We start from the raw sequence: 26,313 nt of genomic DNA on the forward strand, positions 1-26,313 counted from the left end.
CGTTACATGATGAAACAGCACAGTCAGCTCTGCCAGTCATCTTCAGATTGATTGCTGATGGTCTGACCAGTGTCATCTTAGTGGTTTTAGGTACAGTTAATCTTCAGTTCCAGGGTTGCCTTGTTTCCATTTCCTTGAGGCCACTTCTCAGGATTGTAGCAGTTTATGTCATGACTACAGCCTGGCCATCATGCAGCTAACTTCTTCCTCCTGGTGGGGGTTTCAGTATCTATAAGATGGCTCAGAATTTTATCTACAGCCATTGAGAAGGAATGAAATGTCCTCGACTATGCTCGATGACTACATTATGACTCTCTGGTCTCCTTTGACTATTCTCCTTTGTTTCTGCATTTTCTCGTTTCTCTGATTAAACTTATTCTTTGACTGAAGTTTTCCACAGACCAAAGGCAGGCAGAGGACAGGGGGGAAAGTACCATACGGCCCTGCTCTATTTCATGCCCACCGAGGTGCGAGTGGGCTGAGCAAGGTCAAGCCATCCAGTAGGGATGAGGAGCAGGTGACCCTAGGCTGGATTCTGTCTTCTCCATCTGCTGGGCTGGCTGACTGCCTGTTGAGGACTTGGTCAAATCTTTGCCATGTGGCATAGTTTTCATTTACATGACTAGCCTGAGTTGGAATAAAAATGAAGGAAAGATAAAACACAGGGAAAGAAGAAAGAGAGAAAATGAGACAAAAAGGAGAAAAGGTGTGGTCAACAAAGGTGTTGGTGGCACAGACTGTCTTCAGCCTGTCGTTCCCAAAGCCTGATCTTAGATGAGGTTTCGGGGTGACAAGGACCTGTTGTTACTCAGAAACTCCCATCATGAGTCACAAACTAGGTGGAGGCAACAATCATGTTGGTGCTCGTGTCCTCTGTGTGTAATTAAATGAGGCCAAGCTGGGAACAGGCATCAGACCTAAGGAAGACAGTCATATTATTAAATTTTAAAAAAAAATAAGAACAGTAACACACAAATCGCCATTAATCCTTGCCTTCATCAGAAACTGCTGTGACCCAGTTTCCCACATGAATCACTCTCTTTGAGGCCGACCCAGCCCACTGCAGACGCTCAGAACCAGCTCCCCGTCCCTCCCCACCTTTCATCTCTCACCACATCTTATCTTCTCAGCATAACGATTCCCTGTTTTGATGCCTTTTTGCAAAGATGAGGTCCTCAAGCCTCCATAGGTGTGCAGACAGTCTCCTGTGGCTCTGAAGCCACAACACGATCACAAGGTGCCATGTAGTTATTCCTATCCTGCCTACTTTGGGACTTCTTGTTCTGTAGTAAAAGCAATAAATGTATCATTTACATATCTTTTTAAAATTTTTAATTGGAAGATAATTGCTTTACAGTGTTGTGTTGGCTTCTACTGTATAACCACGTGATCAGCTCTAAGGGTATATACGTCCCTTCCCTCTTGAACTTCCCTCCACTCCCCTCACATCCCACCCTTCTAGGTCATCACAGAGCACCCAGCTGAGCTCCCTGTGTTATATAGCAGCGTCCCACTAGCAATCTATTTTACACATGGTAATTTATTTAGGTTGAAACCTTTGTTTTCGGCTTTGGATTTTTGTTGAAAGTGAAAGTCGCTCAATCAAGTCTGACTCTCTGCGACCCCATTAACTTTACAGTTCATGGAATTCTTCAGGCCAGAATGCTGGAGTGGGTAGCCTTTCCGTTCTCCTGGGGATCTTCCCAACCCAGGGATTGAACTCATGTCTCCCGCATTGCAAGCAGATTCTTAACTAGCTGAACCACTTTGTTACAAACAACCAAATATTATTCCCCTTGGTCCAAAACACTAAACAAATACTTATGTAAATGATACATTTGTTGATATTTTAATGGAATGGGAATGAGCTTATTCAATGAGAAAGCGTAATAGGATATGAATGATGGTTAGGCTAAATTTTCCTGGGGTTGTGGGTGGGGGGTGTCTCTTGAAGTTGGAAGCAGTTGAGTGCTTTCTAGAACTAAAATAAGTCAGTTGCCACTTTGGAGCAAAGAGGTAGGTTGCATGTAAGTGGAGTGCAAAACTAGGCAGATCTTCAGATTTTGAAGAGTTGCCCCTAGGTTCCCTCTCCAGCCTTCTTCACCCTGCTCTCTGCCTTGGGAAGGCATCCTATATGAACTACACCAAAGTAGAGAGTTCGCATGTGATCAGACGAAGAAGCGAAGGACACTGGGGTATGTATTATCCAGTTCTCTCCTGGTGGCCTTTCCCTGGGCTGGCTGTGTGGATGTGTGCCCCTCTGCCAAAGGCCACTGCTCTTTCCAACGTGGCCTCTGCATTATTTTTTCCTTCTGGGTTCCCATAGCCAAGGGGTTGTTAGTCTGGGGCCTGTGGATCGAGTTCAGAAGGTCTGTAAATGCTAATGGAGAAAATAAAAACACAGCTTTATTTATTTATTTGGAAGAATTTTGGTTTAATACAACATGTCTTTATTTGGGGGCTTCTTTAGTGGCTCAGACGGTAAAGAATCCACCTGCAATGAGGAAGACATGATCCCTCAGTTGGGAGGATTCCCTGGAGAAGGGATTGGCTATCCACTCTAGTATTCTGGCCTGGAGAATTCCATGAACTGCAAAGAGTTGGACATGACTGAATGACTTTCATTCACTCATCACAGACATATTTTATTTGAATATGTTATGCATCATTTTTTAATAGAATTGGTTTCTTTGGCAATTCTACATACTTTATCAAATTCATTTAAAAACATTATTCTTGAGTTGGGGTCTTCTGGGTCCCCCAGACTGACAAAAGTTTGGGAATCGGTGCAGTAATCACCTCCCCTCCTTGTTGCATCGAGCCTAGTGGTGGGGACCGCTCTCCTCTCACTGGCTTGGCGGCCTGCACTGATCATTTTTCTACTCCCTGCCCCACCATTTGCATGTGTTGTACTCAATCATGTCTGACTCTTTGCAGCCGCACAGACGGTAGCATGCCAGGCTCCTCTGCCCATGGAATTTTCCAGTTAAGAATACTGGAGTGGGTTGCCATTTCCTTCTCCACTGCACCATTTAAGTAATTCCTTTACTGTGTGTGTGCACGCTAAGTCACTACAGTCATGTCTGACCCTTTGTGACTCTATGGACTGTAGCCTATCAGGTTCCTCTGTCCATGGGATTCTCCAGGAAATAATACTAGGGTGGGTTGCCATGCCCTCCTCCAGGGGATCTTTGTGACCCAGGTATCAGTGAAGTCTCCTTCATTGGCAAGCGGGTTTTTTACCACTAACATCACCTGGGAAGTCCAAACCCTTGACTAAACCCTCTTGAACTCTCCTAAGTTCAGCATGTCATCTGTGTCCTGCTGGGATGCTAACTGATACACCTTGTAAAAGACGTTGGTTTCCTAGTCAAGAGTAGCTGGGGATCTCAAGCAGGTCACTTGACTTCACTGAGCCTCTGGTTTTCTCATTTGTAAAATGGAGGTTAATACCCAACTCTCTGACATCAAGGCATCTAGGTTATTGTCAGGACAAGTCAATGTAATGTGTTTGAATGTTAGTTGGCAGGCTGAAAATATTACGTAAGCCCTATCATTTATTGGTCAGCTTTCTTTCCCTCCCTTCTACCTGTTCTGCTTGGCCAGCAGATTGGCAGGACCAAAATATATTGCTTCAACCTGAAGGTAGGGGTCATTACAAAGGACACGAACAATTGTGTTGCTTCTGTTGTTAAGGCTTTACGGCTGAGGCAGGGGAAGTATTGCTTTTAGTGTTTCCCTCTGCAATTTTTCAATCAGCTCTAGATGAAGTAAGTTCTCAAGTAAGAACCCAGACTATATTTCTCCAACAGGAATAATATATAGGCATCATTTCCAAGAATATTCTAATGCATAGTGATTTCCTTGTGTTGTTCAATTATTTTAATTGCAATATTATTTAAATGTGCACAAATAAATTGGATATATATCCTTATGCTTATAGTTCTTGTACAGCTATTAATCAAAAACAAATTTGCAAATTAAACCCAGAAGATGCTATTAAGATGATAAACTGAGCGTTTGCTGTAATGTCCTTCTCCTCCTCTAAATATATAGGAGACAATTGTCTATAACAGTGCTATAAGACAAAAGGGATTATTCTCCTTAGACCAGAAGTGATAAGGAATTTCTGAAAGGCTGGAGGCAGATGGGATATGAATAATTGATGAGACTGTGGCCCTAACCCCACCCTGGGGAACTTGTTCCCAAGCAGGGAGTGGTTTCAGATACTCTGTCTAAAGGCTGAGGATTGGATACTGGAGCATGAGAGAGCTCTAAGGAGCTCTTAGCAGTGAAAGTGCTTCTACAATGCCGTGGTAGGAGAGTCCGGACGGCTTGGTCCCTGCCCTCCCCACTGCCATCACACCATACCCTTGAGGGTGGGAACAGGAGGGTCTGTCTCTAGACCGAAGCAGTAAGTGGAGGCATTGGACCTGAGAGGCAAAAGGCCCCTGGGTGGCTGGTGACACTCAAGGGAAATAAGGCGTCCCTAGGACAGTCAACTCATTGGAAAAGACTTTGACGCCGGGAAAGATTGAAGGCCAAAGGAGAAGAGGACAATAGAGGATGAGATGGTTAGATAGCATCACTGACTCACTGGACAAGAATTTGAGCAAATCCTGAGAGAGAGTGGAGGACAGAGGAGGCTGTTGTGCCGCAGTCACCAGGGTCTCAAAGAGCTGGACACCACTTACCGACTAAACAACAAAAGTGACTAGAAGACCAGCTAGTGACCTCCTAGCTGATAGTACCTCCACTTTTAGTTTATCATCACTGGTAACAGGTAGTATTATCCAGCTCTCAAATTGGCAACTGATCAAAGATACGAAGACAAGCAGAAAACCAAGACTTAGGCAACATTTAAGAAAGTCAGTCTTAAAAAAAAAAAATGAAAGTCAGTCTAACAATCAAGTCAGCAAACTCAACCAACACTAGTTGTGAGAACTAAGGATATCAAATTAATGTAGCAAATACAGAGAGATGGGAAAGGACACTGAATTCAAATAAAGAGACTCGACTGGAGACTTTGGCTATAGAAAGTTGTTGAAATAAAAGGAGAAATTAGTAGATGTGCTGAATAGCAGACTGTACAGAACTGAGAAGAGAACTCATATTTGGAAAATTGCTACTGACAAATTTTCTTAAAAGGCAGAGTTAATTACCAAAAATGAATACGTTAAAGGACGATTAAAAATAGGAAGTTCTAAGAGGGGTTCTGGAAGAAAAGAACGCAGAGGATAGATAGAGTCAACAAATAATGAAAGATACATATTCTATTTCAGGAATACATGAGTTAAATTAAAAAGGACTACTGGGTATTGGGCAGGAGGGATATAAAATGACCACATCCGCAAATATTGTAGAATAATTATGGGCCACCAAAAAAGAGGAAGTCCAGAAGCCTTTTGGACAAGGGGGGAGAAAAGCTTCTCTACAGAATAAGAATCATATTAGCATAAGTCTTCTCATCCATATCATTGAATGGGAGAGGAAAATAATAACTGTTTAATCAACATTCTATACACAGTCAAAATACGGTTCAATTCAAAAATGAGAGGATAAAATAAGCAATTTCAGTGACTGGGATGTTTTGCCATTCCTTAAATGTGACTGAAACAATTGCTAGAAATTGCACTTGATGGAACAAACCAAAATAAATCTAAAAAGAAGATATGGGGTAATAAGCGAAAAGAGAAAACAAAAAACAATAAAATGTATTTCAAAGAATAAAAGTGTTTTGATTATTAAAATATATGATAAATAAATCTCAGATTTGGTAACTGAAAGCAGACCGAAGGAATGTGAGAATTTAAAATCTGATTAGATTTCATCCTATTTAGGAAGAAGTTATAGACCCCAATTAACTCTAGATATTGATAAAATAAAAGAGCAAAACACCTTAAGTACAGTTGAAAACTATGAACTCCCACATGGCACAAAGGACTGAACTGAACACTGCGCTAGGAGGTTTGACCACATGCTTGTCTGGTTTCTACCATCTGAAGGCGGTGTCCTCACAGGCCACCCCTGGGCTGAGTCTTTACTCAAGAAAACACAATATTGCTGAGCCAGTTTCAGTAGCTCTCCACTTACTCCCCTCCTGCAATTTTCCATTTTTCTGTGGTCTCCCTTTAAGCTCCCTCAACACCCTTCTTACATTCCCTCGCTGTCTCCCTTGAATCCTCAGCCACCTATGCCTTAGTTGCAGTGGGGCTCAGTCTACGCTGGAGACTGCCTTTCAGCAGTCAAGGGAATAAATCTGTCTTGTTGCCTTTAAGAAGAGTCCAGTCCTCTCTATTTTTAGCACTCCTGGGTTCCTTGGTCCCTATAGTCAACGCTATGGTGTTTCCAGTAGTCATGTATGGATGTGAGAGTTGGACTATAGAGAAGTCTGAGCACTGAAGAATTGATGTGTTCAAACTGTGGTATTGAAGAGGACTCTTGAGAGTCCCTTGGACTGCAAGGGGATCAAATCAGACAATCCTAAAGGAAATCAATCCTGAATATTCATCGGAAGGACTGATGCTAAAGCTGAAGCTCCAATACTTTGGTTACCTGATACAAAGCGCTGACTCATTGGAAAAGACTAGGATGCTGGGAAAGATTGAGGGCAGGAGGAGAAAGGGGCAGAGGATGAGATGGTTGGGTGACATCATTGAGTCAATGGACATGAGTTTGAGCAAGCTCCGGGAGATACCGAAGGTCAGGGAAGACAGGAGTGCTGCAGTCCATGGGACTGCAAAGAGTGGGTCTTGACTTAGCGACTAAACAACAACAACAGTATTCGTAGAAAAATTGTTGTTTTTTTTTTTTACAAAACAAACAAACAAAACAATCAAAAGCTATTGTTTTGTTTACAATAGCTGTAATGTGGACACAATTTAAATGTTAATCAACAGATGAACAGATAAAGAATACGACCTATACATACAGTGGAATACCGCCCAGCCCTTAAAAAGAAGGGAATTTTGCAGTATGCGACAATACAGATGAACCTTGAGGACAAGCCAAACAAAATAAACCAGGTACAGAAAAACAACCACTGTATGCTTTTATCCATTTGAGGGAATCTAAAACAGCCAAATTCATAGAAGCCAAGAATGGAATGTTGATTGCCAGGGGCTGGAGAAAGGGAGAAAGCAGGAGTTACAAATGAATCGCCAAAATATTTCAGTTAAAAGTCCAGCCCTTTTGTTTTTTTCACCGTGTTAAAAGTTTTAAAGAGGAATTAAAATGGTAAAAGTAAAACCTGTAGCTTCTGAGTTGGAGGAGACTTCAAAGAAAGTCTCCTTGAGGAAGAGACAAACAAGTTGAAGGACAAAAATGGGGCGGACTTGGCAAAACCTGGGGAAAATGTATTTTCCTACGGAGGCCACAACAAATGCAAAAGCCTGGAGTAGAGAAAATGCCTCGAGATTTGGAGCAACAAGTATGAAATAAATGTGCAGAGAGAGAAAGGTGGCGGTGTGCGAGGGGAGGTTGGGGAGGAAGGCAGGGTGGCTCGTGGGTCACTGGGCTGCTTGATTTGGGGGCAGCTGCATTCCTGCGTAGGTGTCTGCAAGGATGCTGAGTGCTTTAAAATCCAGCTGTGTCCTTGTCTCTCTCTCTCCCTGGGCAGGGAGCTCAAAGAAGTCAAGGACTGAGGGGATCTTCCCTGGTAGTCCAACTGCTAAGATTCTATGCTCCCAATGTAGGGAGCTCAGCTTTGACCTCTGGTCAGGTAACTAGTTTCCCACATGGCACAACTAAGAATTTGCATGCTGCAAGAGAAAATCCAGCGTGCCGCAACCAAGACCAGTGCAGCCAAATTAAAAAAAAAAAAAAAACTTTAGAAAAGTTTGTGCCAATCTATTATTAAAAAAAGTAGGCAGGGACTGTCCTCATGTATTTCCCCAGCAGTTCAAAGAGGAGTCAGCTCACCTTAAGTGCCCACCGTAAGAGTGGATGTTTGTCAGCTCCTGAGGTTTTCTTATCTCTCCCGCCCATGAAGTCTGTAAACCCTGCCAGATTTGAGATTGAAAAGGAGAAAAGAAGATAACTCATCTCTGATCCTTCTTACTAGCCCCACGCCCCCATAACCTTGACCTGAGGCAGCTTGGACCTGGAGAAGTTGAAAAACAGGTCCCTGAATTTAAAATCTAAAGCGTTTTCCTGGGATATGTGCCCACATGTTGCCAATCATCCGACTGCGGCCGTCCTGCAAAACCAGAAGATTGATGCACGAAGCCCCAGAGTTTTTCATCAGGTACAGTTGGGTGTCACTGGGAGGGGTGGCTGATGGAACTCAGCTGGCGTTTGCACCCAAGAGAGGTTTCTCAGGAGATTCCCTGCTCACATTGATCAAGTGAAGCGGAATGAACTAATGACCAACTCAATGGGTTTATATTTTCCTGAAAGAAGGAAAACACTAGGAAAAGTGACTTGCTGTTTCCCTGAGAGTGCTCAGACAGTACTTTTGACTCGACTTACCTTATAGGGGGCTGGGGGAGTAGTCCTGTCTCCCCACTCCCCACCTCCGTAGAGCTCATGAACTTATTCTTTGAGAACTGAAACTTTCCATGTCTTACCTAGAAATACTCAAAGCTATTTGACTGACACGCCTTTACAGTCTAAAAATTCGTGTAACTCTATGGCTGATTCATGTCAATGTATGACAAAACCCACTGTAAAATTTAAAAAAAAAATTAAAAAAAAAAAAGGGAGAATTCTAATTCTGTAGAGAGAAGTCTTCCATGCCTTGGGGAAATCTAGAGTGATAGACAGGGGTCCTTTAGTCTAATTCTCTCTGCATCAGAAAGCAAGGTTGTGTAAACCTTGATGTCAGTGATTGCATGATGCAAGATTGTTAACAGAGAGGTCTCTGGCTTGGGCGTTTGAAGATTAAAAAGTTCTTCAGATGATTCTGATAAGCTCCCATAGTTAAAACAATCACTTTAAAATAAGAACAGAATATATTCAATTTCTCTTGAGTTTTGCATTTAAGTGTGTGTGTGTGTGTTTCTGTGTTCGAGGAGGGAAGGTGTGGAGGTAGCTCCAACTTGTACTTTTGACTGTTTGGGGTAGGCAGTTTTGAGAGGCACTGATTCCTGGAACAAGCTGAGTTTATAAAGGTCCTTACTCATCCTCTTAAGAAGTGGTTTAGACATACCCTTCATGAAATCTTTTCTGATTCACCCGAGCAGACTTAATCCTTCTTCTCCTTTGACCCTACTCTACCAGGAACAAACATGTATTCAGGTCCTTATAACCCTGAATGATAATTTACACTTATTTGTCCCCCCCTCCCCCAGCCCCATCCATAAAGAACTTCTTCATGGCTGGGGTAGTTCTTCCTCTCTCTAACCCTACTCCTACTATTAAGTTGCTTCAGTCATGTCCAACTCTGTGCGACCCCATAGTCGGCAGCCCACCAGGCTCCGCCGTCCCTGGGATTCTCCAGGCAAGAACACTGGAGTGGGTTGCCATTTCCTTCTCCAATGCATGAAAGTGAAAAGTGAAAGTGGAGTCGCTCAGTCGTGTCCGACTCCTAGCAACTCCATGGACGGCAGCCCACCAGGCTCCTCCGTCCATGGGATTTTCCAGGCAAGAGTACTGGAGTGGGGTGCCATTGCCTTCTCTGCTCTGTAACCCTAGTTGCCTGTAAATGTTTGCTGTCTAAATGAGATTTAATGGACAGGGCAATAATCCCAACCTAGAGACTGCATTTATAAAGGCAACAACGAACACTCACAAGTGATTTTCAATGTTAAATAGTTTTAACGAATACTGAACATTCACCATTAAATGTTTAGCTTTGGCTGCATGAAGTATCTCTGTTTGATGGTTACCTGATCAACTCCGCTAATACTGGTTTCAGACAGGATGTTGTTGGCTATAGTGAATCAATGAAGAAATTATTACTTAGGCAATAGGATTTTCTTTCTTGGTAGACAAATCATTGAAAACTTTGCATCTTTGTGGGGAAGCTGAAAACAAGAAGAAACAGGTGGCTGGAGCTTTGGAACATATTGTTGACCCAAAGCGGTACCTGAGTGAGGCTTAGAGCTGAGGAGAAGTGTGGCTTTGCTGACTGTCTCTGAAACCAGGCAGAGGAGGCTTCTGTGTTACAGAACAGTGGAGGCTTCCCAACAGGAAACACAAAGAAACAACCAGGAGAGCAAACAAAGCTACATAGGATCATGACGTTACTAGGAGACAGAGATACCATGACCTTTCATTTACCTACAAGTAGCGGAGAGGATGAATTCCAACAGAAAGGGTGTGAGTTTAACAAGAGGCTCAAGAGAAGGGTGGAAGATAGCAGAGAACCTTGATAAAACACAAATGAAATAACCCTGGAAATAGAAAATCAGCTTTAAATGAGAAAGTACAAAACACAGGCTGCAACTGGAAGTTCATAGCAGTGGAGACAGGGAAGGGTTTTGTGTGTGGGAACGGAAAGGCAGAATTTGAGAAGCATTACTTTTGGGGGAGTTACAGACACATAGAGAGAAGGTGATACCCCTTGGAGACAAATCAATGAAAAAATGAAAGAAATAAGTAGGAATGATTAAGGACTCTCAGAAAAATAAACCTCCTTTCCCCAGGCCGTCATAACCCAAATTACCCATAAAAGAAATGGTACAAAAGGGGGAAGAACCAAGGAGTTCTTAAACTATGGACCCTGTTTGTAAAAGAAATAAGAGCACAGAAAAGCAGATCACATCCATATAAAACTATTGCAAAACATTTGAAAATGAGAATCAAAGCATTTCTCCTGATGAAAAGTCTTACCAGAAAATTCAAAGAAGCAGAAGAAAACTCAAAACTACTGGAAATGAATTTACCAAAGTAAATTTATTTAGGATTAGGAAATAATACCTAAAATCAGAAATACAAAAACTAAGACCAGAAATAGACTCCCCTTGATCCCCCTTCCTTCAGAAAAACTACTTAGACTTGGGAGAGACATGGAGAAAAAATATATCAGTAATGAAGATTCTGCGATGCAGGAGACCCAGGTTCCATCCCTGGGCCAGGAAGATCCCCTGGAGAAGGAAAATGCAATCCACGCCAGTATTCTTGCCTGGAGAATCCCATGGACAGAGGAGCCTGGCGGGCTACAGTCTATGGGGTTGCAAAGAGTTGGATACAACTGAGCAACTAACACACACGATGAAGATTACATTACAAAGTACTGACAGAGTAAAAAATTTAATAAGGGGTATGGAAGAAAAAATTTTCAGAGGGAAAGTTGGTGAAATGCAAAGTAATTGGCAAAGGTGGCCCAGCCTACCTATGACTGGAGGAGAGAATCAAAACAATGAACCAGAACGAGTATTTAAAACTGTAAGTCCAGAAAAGTCCCATAATCTACATGTTGCTGTTGAGTGCATGCTCAGGCATGTCCGACTCTTTGTGACCCCATGGACTGTAGCCCGCCAGGCTCCTCTGTCCATGGGATTCTCCAAGAATACTGGAGTGGGTTTCCATTTCCTCCTTTAGGGGATCTTCCTGACCCAGAGATTGAAACTGAGTCACCTGTATCGCCTGCATTGGCAGGTGGATTATTTACCACGGGGCCACCTGGGAAGCCCTAATCTACAAGTTGATAGAGTTAAAGGATACTAGGAAAAATTTATCGGACACAATCAACTGTGAACGATCAACTAGCTAAATGAATGAAGTTCAAAGAAGAAATCGTCAAGTCTTTCAGGTAAAGAAAAGGATTGGATTCTGGAAGGTGGCTATACTGTAGTTCGTTTAACCAACTCTATAACTGGACAATTAGGTCATTTCTCTTTTTGTTTTTAATTTTATTGGGGTAGAGTTGATTTACAAAGTTGTGTTAGTTTCAGATGTACAGCAAAGTGAATCAGTTATGCATACGCATGTATCCACTCTTTTTTAGATTCTTTCCCCATATAGGCCATTACGGAGTATTGAGAAGAGGTCCCTGTGCAATATGGTAGGTCCTTATTAGTTATCTATTTTACACGTAGCAGTGTGTATATGGCAATTCTAATCTCCCAATTTATCCCTCCACCCTTACCTCCTGGCACTCATCAATCTGTTTCCTACATCTGTAACTATTTCTGTCTTGTAGGTAAGTTCCTTCGTGCCCCCTTTTTTAGGTTCCACATATAAGTGATATCCTATGGTACTTGTCTTTCTCTGACTGGCTTCACTCAGTATGACAGACTCTAGGCCCATCCATATTGCTGCAAATGGTATTATTTCATTCCATTCTTGTGTATCACATTTTCTTTATCCATTCCTCTGTCAATGGGCATTTAGACTGCTTCCATGTCCTGGCTATTGTAAACAGTGCTGCAGTGAACTTTGGGGTGCATCTATCTTTTGGAATTATGATTTTCTCCAGATATATGTGCATTAATGGGATTGCTGGATCATATGGTAGCTCTAATTTTAGCTCTATTTTCTAACAAACCTCCATACCGTTCTCCATAGTGGCTGCAACATTTTACATTTCTACCAACAGTCGGGGGGGGGGGGGCGTTCCCTTTTTCTCCACACCCTCTCCAGCATTTCTTGTTTGTAAATTTTTTTGATAACGGCCATTCTGACAGGTGTGAGGTGATACCTTATTGTGGTTTTGATTTGCATTTCTCTCCTAATTATTGATACCAAGTATCTTCTCATGTGCCTTTTTAGGCATCTGCATGTCTTCTGTGGAGAAATTTCTATTTAGATCTTCCACCCATTTTTTGCTCCTTAGAAGAAAAGCTATAACCAGCCTAGACAGCATATTAAAAAGCAGAGGCATTACTTTGGCAACAAAAGTCCACCTAGTCTTTTCAGTGGTCATGTATGGATGTGAGAGTTGGACTATAAAGAAAGATGAGCGCTGAAGAATTGATACTTTTGAACTGCGGTGTTGGGAGAAGACTCTTGAGAGTCCCTTGGACTGCAAGGAGATCCAACCAGTCCATCCTCAAGGATATCAGTCCTGAGTGTTCATTGGACGGACTGATGTCGAAGCTGAAACTCCAATACTTTGGCCACCTGATGCGAAGAGCTGACTCATTTGAAAAGAGCCTGATGCTGGGAAAGACTGAGGGCAGGAGAAGAAGGGTATGACAGAGGATGAGATGGTTGGATGGCATCACTGACTTGATGGACCTCAGTTTGAGTAAGCTCCAGGAGTCGGTGATGGACAGGGAGGCCTGGCGTGCTGCAGCCCACGGGATTGCAAAGAGTCGGACATGACTGAGATACTGAGCTCACTGACTAATCCATTTTTTGATTGGGTGCCGTTGTTATCATTACTGTTGTAGCCAATATCATGATTATAAGGAGACTGATCCTCAGCTGAGCTCCCCAATCCCCCCAGAATAGGACTGAGTGGGGAGCAGGTGGGGCCTGGGGCAGCGCCCGCTAGAGGAATCGCTGATCCCACAAGATGTCACATGTGGGTCTTTCCTCTTGGTTTTAGTTTGTCCTTTGATTTGAAACTTGAGACGGTTCCCTGGCTTCAGAACGAAGAGGCACATGGCCTTGATTTTATCGCCCAGGTAGGTACTTCATTCCCCGCTCCTGCCTCCTGTTTCGGGTTTCACAGCACTGCTATCATCTGACCTCTGCAGAGGTTGCTCTTTCCGTGGGACGTTGAGGACGTTCATTTGAGATTGAGGGAAGGAATGATGTGCCTTTTGGGTCAGCCCTGCATCCAGCCCACCCCCGCTGGGAAGACCCTGGTAGTCAGTCCCAAGACACGCTCTACGGCCAGGCTGTGTCCTGGGGGACGCAGAGGCAGGAAACCCAAGTGAGGCGCTTGTCCAGCCCTCCGACTCAGCCAGCGGCTTCTCACACCACTCTCCGTTTTATCTCAGGAAAAAGAACGCATGACCACATCTTCCTGTCAGCACTGCTCTGTCCTTCAGTTCTCACCGCCCCCACACAAACATTTCACAGGAGTCTTGCTCAGAAATGTGCTCCGGGTGGGTCTGGGTTGTGTGAGCACTTTTTTTTTTTTTTAAATCTGGGGAAGAATTGGTCATTGTTGAGAAGCAGGTGAGGGTGGTGCTCATGCACCCTGACCCATCATACTTGCAGAACAGGCACCATCCTGTTACGCTAGGGCTTCGGGGCGGGCTTGTCACCCAGCACCCGTTGACATTTATCTTTCTAGAACATTCAGGTCCATGGTGAGTGTTTATTTCACTGAGCTAATCCCAAGGGCACTGCTTCTTTTTGTGCATGGTTCAGTCCCTAAGTTATGTCCGACTCTTGAGACCCCATGAACTGTAGCCTGCCAGGCTCCTCTGTCCGTAGGGATTCTCCAGGCAAGAATACTGGAGTGGGTTGCCATTTCTTTCTCCAGGGGATCTGCCCGATTCAGGAATTGAACCAGGGTCTCCTGCATTGCAGGCAGATTCTTTACCAACTGAGCTGTAAGAGAAGCCCCATCTTTGTGCAAGGAAGGCAGTTATGACTTCTGTACTGTGCACACAGATGGGTGATGTGTTTTAGCATCAGACTCTGAAGCGTCCTTGAAAGCTGTTCTTTGTCCCCATTTCTGCTTTAGGGAATAGAAGTATTGATAAGGCAGACATCTTCTGATGACCATTGCTGTAAGAAGAAGCAGACCTCAAGGAGTACCTTAAAATAAAAACAAAACAAAAAGACATCAGACTAATGGGTGTTTGCTCCTGCTATTACTCCACACTACCAGAAGATGGAGTCATATCTATTTTTCTATATGCTTTCCCAATCAACAGATACTGTAGGGAAAATCTCTGTTGGCAGGTTCATTCTGCAGTGTGTGATTGTAGTCTTGACTTTATTTTTGCTCTCTGCCTCCCATCCTTCCCCTTTCTTCCCTCCTTCCTTCCATCTTCTTTCTCACTTAAAAAAAAAATGAAAACAGCTTTATTCTTTAGAACCTGTTAGAGAAGTCCCCCTCCCTCCACTTAAAACACACACACACACACATACACACACACACATAAATGTTACTCCTCAGGTTTGGAAAAGATTAATATAGGAGCCATGGCCTTTCTGCTTGGGTGTCAATTCCTTCAGTTTTCTGCTCAGAAAATAGAAGTTCAATAACATCTGCTCTATTTATTTAGTGCATGCGGGCTTCCCAGGCAGCTCAGTGGTAAAGAATCTGCCTGCAGATGCAGGAGACCTAAGAAACACAGGTTTGATCCCTGGGTCAGGAAGATCTCCTGGAGGAGGTCATGGCAGCCCACTCCAGTATTCTTGCCTGGAGGATCCCATGGACAGAGGAGTCTGGGGGGCTGCAGTCCATGGGGTCACAATGAGTCGGACAGGACTGAACAACTGAGCACACATACTTATTTGGCAGGGCCTTATTCTAGGCCATTGAGAGCTTCAGAAGAAAGATAGACCTTTAGTCTGTTAAGGGCTATTATCTGTCTTTAAGAGTCTGGTTTTCGAGACCTCACCTCAGCCTCCACCTCAAGAGGTGATGTATCAAAAGGTACCAGAAGCTAAGGCGACTGTGAGTGTTTTGGGGAAAAGGAGGAGGTGCCTCCAAGGATGAGCAGAAGGAGGTGGAAAATGGATAGAATTTCAGAGAAATGCCATTTCTTTTCTTTAAGCTTTACAATTTACTGTATTTATCCTCTGAAATGCTCTCTTGTGTCTTTTTCTCTGCTAAAGGCCTCATTTCCCCCATTCATTCAATTCCTCTGACCTAGTTTAAAAAAGAAAAATAAGTAAATAAATGATTGATTGGAATCAAGTACAGCAATAATTTCCATAACAATACCAACAGTTTCAAAATCAGGCTCATGACTTCCTAGCAAAATTAAATCATGGCTCCTGGAACATCGGCTTCATGGAACAACTTCTGCTAAATAGTAATCTAGCTTCCGATCAAGCGGCACCCAGAGCACCCTTGTCAGCAGAGGGGAAAATGGTTTGATGGGCTTGATAGGCAGGTGGGCCAGCCTCTCTCAGACACCTTGGCAGCTCTGCTGGGTGTGTGTAACTTACAGATTTTAAGGTGTGATTTGGTTCCTGGTGAGGGATCTTAGGCAAACGGTCTGACTGTGGTTAAGTCTTGCTTGTCTTGAAACCACTCTCAGTTGGGAACCTGTTCTCTCTGAATCAAATTGCCAGTTTCCTTTGTCCACATTTTCCATTTAAGATTTCTTAGTGTCTCTGAGCGTCAGTAAAGTCTTGGCTTTGCATAGTCATGCATAAGGTATTCACTGGCTAGAAACACCTGCCTTGTGTATCTTGGTTTGTGGGTAAGCTTCCGGCAGGCTCTTTTGGGCTCAATTCAATCCCTTGAGTTCTGAGCCATGCTGCGGTTTGCGGTTTGGAGAGGTCAGCACTGCTGCCAGAAATGCTAAACCCTTGGAAGGTCAGGTCTAGTTAAAGCCCTGCAAACCCAGTTTTCCTCCAGTTCAACCAACACAGTCAGAGAGAGAAGATGTCCATGCCGCCATGGACATCACAGGCTTTCCCATCCAAGCTTTCCATTCTTAGAAGAGCTGTAGGTTGACCAGCTGGCTGACCCACCTTGACCAAAAGTTCTGCAGAGGTCATACGCCCTGCTTTATCACTTAGGCTGTCTTCTCATCAAAATTCTGGGGAAGTATGGGCATGATCCTGCTCCTTACCTATCTCTCTGGACAGCCACAAAAGCCAGGTTCAGTAAGTCCCCTACACATGAACCTCCAAGTTGTGAACTTTCAAAGATGCGAACATGCACTCCATCAACATCAGGCGTGAGTGGAATCACAGCTTGCCCTCTGTCTCCTATTGCTGACCACCCTTCAGCTCTACCACCTCCCGTCTCCTCTCCCCTCTCCAGTCAGTAACTCTTCTTGCCTGTTCAGTGGGTGCCAGCCCCTGTATGCCAGTTGATGTCCTGTATTACTGAACTTCTTTACATACTGTACTGTAAGACTAAAAATGTTTTCTCTATTTACGTGTGTTTGTCTTGGATGTATTATTTGTGTGAAAAATATTATAAACCTATTATAGTACAATACTATATATCGGACTGTGTTAGTTGGGTACCTATGCTAACTGATGCTGAAGCTGAAGCTCCAATATTTTGGACACCTGTCGCAAACAGCTGACTCATTGGTTACCTGGTGTGAACAGCTGACTCATTGGAAAAGACCCTGATGTTGGGAAAGATTGAATGCAGAAGGAGGAGAGGGCAACAGAGGATGAGATGGTTAGATGGCATCATAGATTCAATGGATATGAACCAGGGCAAACTCTGAGAGATGGTGAGGGACAGGGAAGCCTGGCATGCTGCAGTCCATGGGGTTGCAAAGAGTCTGACTTAATGGACTTACAAACAAATTGGACTTATGAGTGATGTCTCTCAGATCTGAACTTGTTCATATATAGGGGACTTACCGTAATAGCTATTGCACTGGGAATTTACATCTTGACTTTGTTCACCACCATGGGGCCTTAATGCAAACCCTCATGTCTCCTATAAAATGGGGTTAATCAGAGTGTATCTGCAGTGAGCACAGTGCCCGGCATATAGTAAGACTCAATACATGCATTCCTTTCCTCAGCAACAGGCAAAAGATAGAAAACAAAAAGACTTTAGAAATAATTAGAGTAATTTTAAAATAATTTAAAACCATGAAGAAGGCTTTGTAGGCATGAAACATAAACCTATGAAGCAGATTTAAGAAGAGCATCTCTGCAGAAGGAGTCAGGACCTGGAAGAGGGGGCCCCTACCTCTTGGCTTACCTCCTTTTTTACCCTCTCTCCCAGAATACTCTTGAAACAGTCTCTAGAACTTTAAGAATTCCAAAGTTTATATTCTCACAACCCCTCTGGACGTGGAACAACTGACTGGTTCAAAATTGGGAGAGGAGTACAACAAAGCTGTTCATTGTTACCCTGCTTATTTAACTTATATGCAGAGTACATCATGTGAAATGCTGGGCTGGGTGAATCACAAGCTGGAATTTAGACTGCCAGGAGAGATAGTGACAACCTCAGATATGTACACAGAGAGTGAAGAGGAACTAAAGAATCTCTTAATGAGGGTGACAGAGGAGAGTGAAAAAGCTGGCTTGAAACTCAACATTCAAAAAACGAAGATCATGGCATCTGGTCCCATGACTTCATGACAAATGGAAGCCAAAAAGTGGAAGCAGTGACAGATTTTATTATCCTGGGCTCCAAAATCACTGCAGATGATGACAGAAGCCATGAAATTAAAAGACATTTGTTTCTTAGAAGGAAAGCTATGACAAACCTAGGAGGCATATTAAAAAATAGAGACATCACTTTGCTGACAAAGGTCCTTATAATCAAAGCTATAGTTTTTCCAGTAGTCATGTACGGATGTGAGAGTTGGACCGTAAGGAAGGCTGAGTGGTAAAGAGTTGATGCTTTTGAATTGTGGTGCTGGAGAAGACTCTTGAGAGTTCCTTGGACTGCAAGGAGATCAAATCTGTCAATCCTAAAGGAAATCAATCCTGAATATCGATTGGAAGAACTGACGCTGAAGCTGAAGCTGAAGCTCCAGTACTTTGGCCACCAGATGTGAAGAGCTGACTCATTGGAAAAGACCCTGAAGCTTGGAAAGACAGAAGACAAAAGGAGAAGAGGGTGGTAGAGGATGAGATGGTTAGATAGCATTATTGACTCAATGGACATGAATTTGAGCAAACTCTGGGAGATAGTGGAGGACAGAGGAGTCTGGCATGCTACAATCCTTGGGTTCGCAAAGAGTTGGACATGACTTAGTAACTGAACAACAGCAGCAACAACCCCTCTTTTAACCCAACTGCACCATTTAAAAACAGCAGGCCAAGAGAACCAAAGAGACATACTTGCGGTCATACGGTAAAGGAAAACCTAGTCAGACTTGGCCAATTTTTATTATATACCCTTGCATTAAGCACTGGAGATAAAAATGGTGTATATAGGTCTTCATCTACTCTACTTTCTGAAGTAAAATCAGGGCTTATGATCTTTTAACAAGCACAACTTTTGATTCACTGTTGTCCTGGAAAATTAGAGATGTTTGGTTATAGCAAAGATCTATTCTGAGTATGTAAACTAGTAGCTGAGACCAGATAACATCATAAAAGATGACTAACGCATCCTTGGCCGAGAACCGAATGTGTGGTCCAGAAGCTATTAGAGGAATCAGAAATGACGAGGATCTGGATAGGCGGGGTGCATGGGGAATGCTCCATGGGGGTGCTGTCCCTGAAGGAACTCTAGAAGACAGGCAATGCACTGGCCAGTGGCAATGTGTTGGTGTTAGAGGCTCAGTCGTGTCCGACTCTTTACAACCCTATGGACTGTAGCCTGCCAGGCTCCTCTGTCCCTGGGATTTTCCAGGCAAGAATACTGGAGTGGGTAGCCATTCCCTTCTCCAGGAGATCTGTCCAAGCCAGGGTTAGTACCCAGGTCTCCTGAATTGAAGGTGAATTTTCTTTTTTGACTGTCTGAACCACCAGAAAAGCCTTGGTGGAGAGAAAGATAAAAACCATTAACTCCAGAGGAAGCTCTATGGAAATGGGGTAAAAAAAATAATATATGTATATGTTTTTTTCTTTTTCTTGCAAAAAGAAATCATTACTGTAATCATAGGGAAATATCACATCAGGAAACTGACAGGCATTTTTTAAAACAACTGCTCTATAGTCTTTTCAAAAGTCATCCATAAAGAAATGGTTAAGGAAGAAATCCAGGTTAAAGAAAATTAAAGATTAGAGATATGACATGGAGTAAGTTTCTTGGCTATTTTGGGTATTAACTTTTTTTTCTTTTTTTTTTTAACCAGATATACAGTTTGCAATTGTTTTCTCCCAGTTTGTAGGTTGCCTTTTCATTTTGTTGATCATTTCCCATGCTGTGCAGAAGGCTTTTAGTTTTACATAATCCCACTTGTCTGTTTGCCTTTGTCGCCTGTGATTTCAGTGTCATATCCAAGAAATCATTGCCAAGATGAATGTTCCAGAGCTTTTCTAGGCATCTTACTGCTTCATGTCTTACATTTAAATGTTTGATCCATTTCTGAGTTGATTTTTGTGGATGGGGTGCACATCCATTTATCTGCATGTGAATATCAGTTTTCAGAAAAAATTAATAGGTGTCCATGACCACAGGAAGAGAAGCAAGTGTAGCACAATGGTAACCCTTGTTGAACCTGCAAACTGTTCTTGCAAGTCCTTAAGTTTCCAATTATTGCATAATACAACATTATTTCAATCTCATTGAAGTATTGAATCACCTCAGTTTGACCACAACAATATATGTTGAAAAAAGTTGAAGAAACAACCAGCTTGGTGGGAGATGAAGAATCTACTTGAGAAGTTGAAGGTAGATCACATTGGAGTTTCTGGGGAAGGGGGTGAAGGACATGGACTTTATTAAATGAGGCACCCCTGCAGAGTGTAAGCATAGAGAAGCCAGTGTGTGCAAAATGACCTTCTGGGAAGACTAATTGCATCATCATAAGTACAGATGGACGGAGGTATCAGGAACACAACTTGGGGAGCACTTACAGTAGTTCAGAGATGATGGCATGAAGGACTGGGCTTGGGGGTGCCGGTGAGACCACAAAGGAAGGGGAGGGTGTGAAGAACCACACAAAGGAGGAAGCAGCAGCCTTCAGGGACTCAGCAGGTGCTGCGGGTGAGGAGAGGGGGGAGCTCAGAATGAGCTGGGGGACAGCCCGCAGGATGGACCTGAGAGTCTGTAGAGAGAGGTGCGCTTCCCTGGTGGCTCAGAATAAACAACATGCCAGCCAACGCAGCAGACGTGGGTTCTACGCCTGGGCTGGGAAGATGCCCTGGAGAAGGAAATGGCAACCCACTCCAGTATTCTTGTCTGAAAAATCCCATGGACAGAGGAGCCTGGCGGGCTACAGTCCATGGAAATTCAAAGAGCCAAGGAGCCGGACATGACTTAGCAACTGAAGTGAGGTGAAGGTCGCTCAGTTGTATCCGACTCTTTGCGACCCCATGGACTATAGTCCATGGGATTCTCCAGGCCAGAATACTGGAGTGGGTAGCCTTTCCCTTCTCCAGCGGATCTTCCCAACCCAGGGATCAAACCCTGGTCTCCTGCATTGCAGGCAGATTCTTTACCAGCTGAGCCACAAGGGAAACCCTAGTAACTAAACAGCAAACAGATAAAGAGAGGCACTTAGGAGGCCCTGTGAGTTTTGGGCTGATTGAGTGTGTGGAGATGGCAGAATGTTAGATAGACCTAGAGACTGTATTTACTGCAGTGATTAAGAGGCCAACGCCAGGGACCTATCCATTCCACCACTCCTTCTGGTGTCCCCTTGGACAACCAGTTAACCTGACTTGATGGCTGTGAGGATGAACTAACGTGAGGGATATAATGTGCATAGGACAAGACTGGCCCTTGGTAGGTGCATGCTCTGTCTCCCTGTCTATAGCTTTAACTCTAGCTCTTGAGTTGCCTTGGAAGAAAGATGCAGAGCACTCAAATGTAACAAGGAATAAAGATTAAATAATGGAGAAGGAAATGGCAACCTACTCCAGTGTTCTTGCCTGGAAACTCCCATGGACAGAGGAGCCTGGCAGGCTACAGTCCTTGGGGTCACCCAGAGTCAGTTACGACTGAGCAACTGAGGATGAAAGATAAGTAAAGGGCTTACTCATTGGAAAAAACTCTGAGGTTGGGAAAGATTGAAGGCAAAAGGAGAAGGGGGCGGCAGAGGATGAGATGGTTAGATTAACATCACCAAATCAATGGGAATAATAGTGAAGGACAGGGAAACCTGGAGCGCTGCAGTCCATGCGTCATAAAGAGTTGGACATGACTTGATTGAACAACGGCATCACCAGTCAAGACCCGGGCTGGGCAGATTCCAGACTCGAATTCCCAGACATGTTCTGAAGTTACCAGCACCTGTGCTCTGGTTCAGGCCCCAAGAGCATCATCGCTCAGGACCACTCATCACCCATCAGTTATTAATCTCATGGTGTTCACCGTTTTGGCATTGGTCACTATTTGCTATAAGAAATGACAGTCATTATAGCAAATACAACAGAGAGTGACTGTTACAGTTTGGGAGTGATTTAGACATGAAAGGCTACTAAGGCTCTTTATAAAACATTTCGCATCTGAATTTTCCTTAATCTGTCTCAAATCTGGCTCCCCAGGTCATAAGATATTAAAACCCCAAGCGTTTTGGAAATTTGGGCCAGAAGGAAGAGTCCTAGGCTGGGAGTCAAAAATCCGGCTTCTGGTCCCAGCCATGACCTACTCACTCTGTGACACTGGCCAGGAGACAACTTCTCTGAGCCCCAGGCTTCTCCACAGTAGGCACGGCAGGGGACATGAATGCTGGGTCTTTCCCAGGTTCGTGGTGAGGAGTGAGCGAAAGAAAGAGGTTGGGGGGGTTCAGGATGGGGAACACGTGTACACCCACGGCGGATGTATGTGAATGCATGGCAGAAACCACCACAATCTTGTAAAGTAATTACCCTCCACTTAAAATAAATAAATTCAAAAAAAGGAAGAGGTTGAGAGAACCCCAGTGCCTAAATGTGCAGATTACAATCACGGCAGTTTGACCACTCACAGCCATGAGATTCAACAAGCGAATCTGTAGAAAAGGCTCAGGAAGGAGGCCGCAGGGTGTGGACGAAGGCTCCTAGCACCCCAGGGGGGGTTCCTGCCTCTCTGGGCCAGGCCTGGCCGGTTCTGCCCGCTGAAATGTCAACACGGGCGGTTCCTGTCTAAAGTCCCAGGGGACAAAGGATGCTTTGGCCCCGGGACGGGAGCAGAGTCCTTTTCTGTTTGCCTCACAGAGGCCTTCCTCTCCGGGCCTGCGGGGTAGGCGGGCTGTAAGCAGGCAGCAGGCCGTTTTCTGCTGAGTCACCCAGCTCGGCCCCTCCTGGCTGGTGTCAGGGCCGCAGATTCCTAGCAGGAGGGGCTGGCTCCCCTGAGCTGTTTCTGTTCCAGGGGCACCGTGAATAGCATTTTATCTGGAGGATCAAATAGCCTTCCTCAGAAACAATAGAGGTTTTTTTTTTTTTAAATGGGGTAAGGTGGGCTGCTTGCCAGGGTGGCCTGCCAAATCATGCCAGCGGAGAAGGCCCCGCGGTCTCTGGGCTCCGTGCCACGAATTTGCATCCGTCGAACAGAGCAGGAAGCAACAGCCCAGAAGGGCCTGGGTTCCGCTGATCTTATTTTTACCACTTAAGACAGATGTGCCCTTGGAGGAGGTCTGCAGGCCCTGTTTCACTTCCACAGCTGCCACGCTGCGTAATAATAGTTGCTGACCTTTCAGAAGCACTTTCCTGAGCGAAAAGACCCTGATGCTGGAACATATTGAAGGCAGGGGGAGGAGACAACAGAGGATGAGGTGGTGTGGCTGGCACCACTGGCTCCCTGGACATGAGTGTGAGCAAACCCTGGGAGTTAGTGAAGAACAGGGAAGCCTGGTGTGAGCTGTAGTCCATGGGGTCGCAAACACGTGGACACTACTCAGTGACTGAACGGTGACGTGAGCGCTTGCCGAGTGCCAAAGCACCGCGCTTTCAAAGCACCTTCTCTGTCAGTCCCGACCAGCTTGTGGACTAGGTTCTCTGTCTTGTTCCTGTTTACCTCTTGAGGACAGTGACTCCCAGAGAGGTCAAGTCACTTGGTAAAGCTCACGCAGCAGTCAGCTGGGGGGAGCAGGGCGCTGAACGCCGGGGCCCATCCTCTGGACAGTTACACCAGGACGCGGGCTATATGATGGGCGGGGACGTGTGTCTCAGACAGCGGGTGTGCAAATGGGTGTGTCCTCGGCTGGTGTTACTACTATTATTTTATTTCTTTAACACAGCCGGAGGATGCCTTTGAAGACAATGAATGACAGCAGAAAAACGACGCTGCGACGTTGCTCTCCAGGCTGATTTTTGTCCTGTCTCGCCCCACCTCATCATGACTTGGAGGGTCTGTGAGCAGAGACCCCGGGCGTGAAGAGGCCACACCCCAGCTGCATGCTCTGGTTATATCTGCTTCTGAACTGTCTCGGGCTGACCTTGTTTTGAAGCAGCGTGACCTTCAGCTGCATGTCCTTCTTTTGTGGTTTTGGACTGAAGTGTGTAGGTTGTAGAAATTGCATGGATTCCAGACAGGCTGACCACACTTCAAATGCCACTGGCAGGTGCGTGACGCCTACTCTCTTGACTCCATGTGGGTCAGACGCACGTTATTCCTCAGAGAGCAAGAACTTTCTCAAACCAACTTGGAACTGGGCTATGTTGCTTGCTAGCGAGTGGCCTGATAACCCCAGGGCTTTTTTTGTTTGCTTTTAAGAGCTTCAAGAGCTTTAAGAGACATTTGCTTCGCTCTCAGTGTCCCTTCCAGGGCCCAGGAACTAGTCCTAGTTGCTGAAGCCAAAAGTACATTCTTCCCTTTGTTGTTCAGCCGCACAGTCCTGTCTGACTCTTTGCGACCCCACGGACTGTAGCCCCCAGGCTCTTCTGTCCATGGGAATTTCCAGGCAAAAACCCTTGGTCACCATCAAAATCAAATTACCGAGTGAGCAGGTGCTGATGAGACCTGTCACCACACACACTTAATTAAAAAAAGAAAAAAAGTTAAGGGAGCCAGTTTCTTGCGGAGTGACCTTTCGGGGGGGCCCCCCTCCCCCTCCCACTGGGCACGGAAGACGCGGGGATGATGTCACTTTGTGACGGGGTTGGTAGGATCTGCAGCTTGGAGCCTGGGACCTGCCGGCGTCACTGTCAAAGCCATTCATCTTCAGCTTACGGCTGCGCCTCCTGGGGGCAGCTGGGTTTTCTTGTTCTGTTTTGTTCGGCGTGGTGTTCAAGATTCCTTCACAGAAATCTGTGTTGGGGCAAGAAAGTGCTACATGAGTGATGCCCTTGTGAAGTCACCATCTGGCCGATATTCATCTTGCTTTGCAAAATAACAAGGATATCCTTGGGCACAGATGCAGGGCCGGTGATCGAGCGCCAGTGATCGCAGTCGTAAACCCACACGCAATCGAGTGTAATTAATGCACCTGGTGCCCGCTGCCGAGTTCACATTCCTGCCCGGTGCCTGGCTTTTTTAAAAGTCTCATGCGTGGAGCTCGGTTTTATTTCCTTCCATTTTGGCGAGGCGAGAGGCGGTGGCGGGTTGGGGGGGAAGGTGGGGAAAGAAGTTTGCAGCTTGAATCCTTTTCAGCATCGTTGGCGGTAATTAAGTCATTGTCACGGGGCTGGTAAGAAAAAAAAAAAAAGTGGGGGGAGTGTTTGTGTGTGCTCAAGAAGCCGCCTCACACGCAAACAATTCAGCACTGAGCGACTTTCTGCGGCCTGAAGAGCCCATTGTCCCGGACGCCTGGAACCCGTCCTGCTGTTGGCCAATCGCTGGCTTTGGGAGGCCAGAGCCCCAGGCACTGGTCTCCTGGTGGGAAGCGAGGGATCCCAAGCTTGGAAAAAATAAATGATGAAATCCCCAGCAGCCCGCCATCTTTGGACAAGCAGGATTTTATGATCATCTTCCTCTCTCTCTGAGCAGGGAGCTCTTAAAGTGATGATGGGGCGGGCGGGGAAGCCTCCTGCTTCGGTGCAATTGACATCCTGGGAAGCGATGGATGCTCTCTTTGGACAGAGACCAGGAAGCATTCATAGGTGGGACAGGGAGGGTGGAGGCGAGCAGAAGGTTGCAGAAAGGCCAACAGTGATAGTGACTGAGGGTTGTGACGGGGTGAGGGGTCCGAGGGTTCCTGCACATTCCTTCCATCCCAAGAGCCACATAGACTGGGGGGTGTGAGAGGCTGGGAGGACCTTGATCAGGCTTCAGGTAGAGGCAGGGGCAGGGACCTGGGCTCCTTCGCAGCCTCCCCCTCAGCACTTGGGGAAGGGGTGGTGATCTCACGGAGACCTTGCTGTGGGCGGGGCAGCCTGGGAAACGGCAGCTCATCCTCTGGGCCTGGCCCGTCACTTCTGCAAGGAAATAGGAAAATTGCAGGCAGCAATTAAAGGTTTCAAAGGCCCTCGTGTGTCGTTAGGGGCTTGTCACCGCCTTTCCCCGAGCTCGGCAATGAATGGCTCCCCATTGTCTCCCATCAAATTAAAGCTCCTTATCATAGGCTGGAGCATCCTCTGCTAATTGACTCCTGCTTTCCTCACTCATCTTTTATGCCACTGCACCTCATCCCACCGCCGTCTGCGAAAGCCTTCTAATTGCCAGCTCTCTTCAAATCAATTCTATTCAACAGATGTGCGTTGGATTTCCGCTCCAGAGCTGGGCCCTGATAGCAGGGGTGGCCATGAAGCAGGTGAATCAGATGTCACCATCTTTGGAATAGAAAAGGACTTCCACCTGTCTGAGATACTCTTGCCTGGAAAATTCCA

The sequence above is a fragment of the Muntiacus reevesi genome, chromosome 22, assembly GCF_963930625.1.
Source record: "Muntiacus reevesi chromosome 22, mMunRee1.1, whole genome shotgun sequence".
Taxonomy (NCBI): domain Eukaryota; kingdom Metazoa; phylum Chordata; class Mammalia; order Artiodactyla; family Cervidae; genus Muntiacus; species Muntiacus reevesi.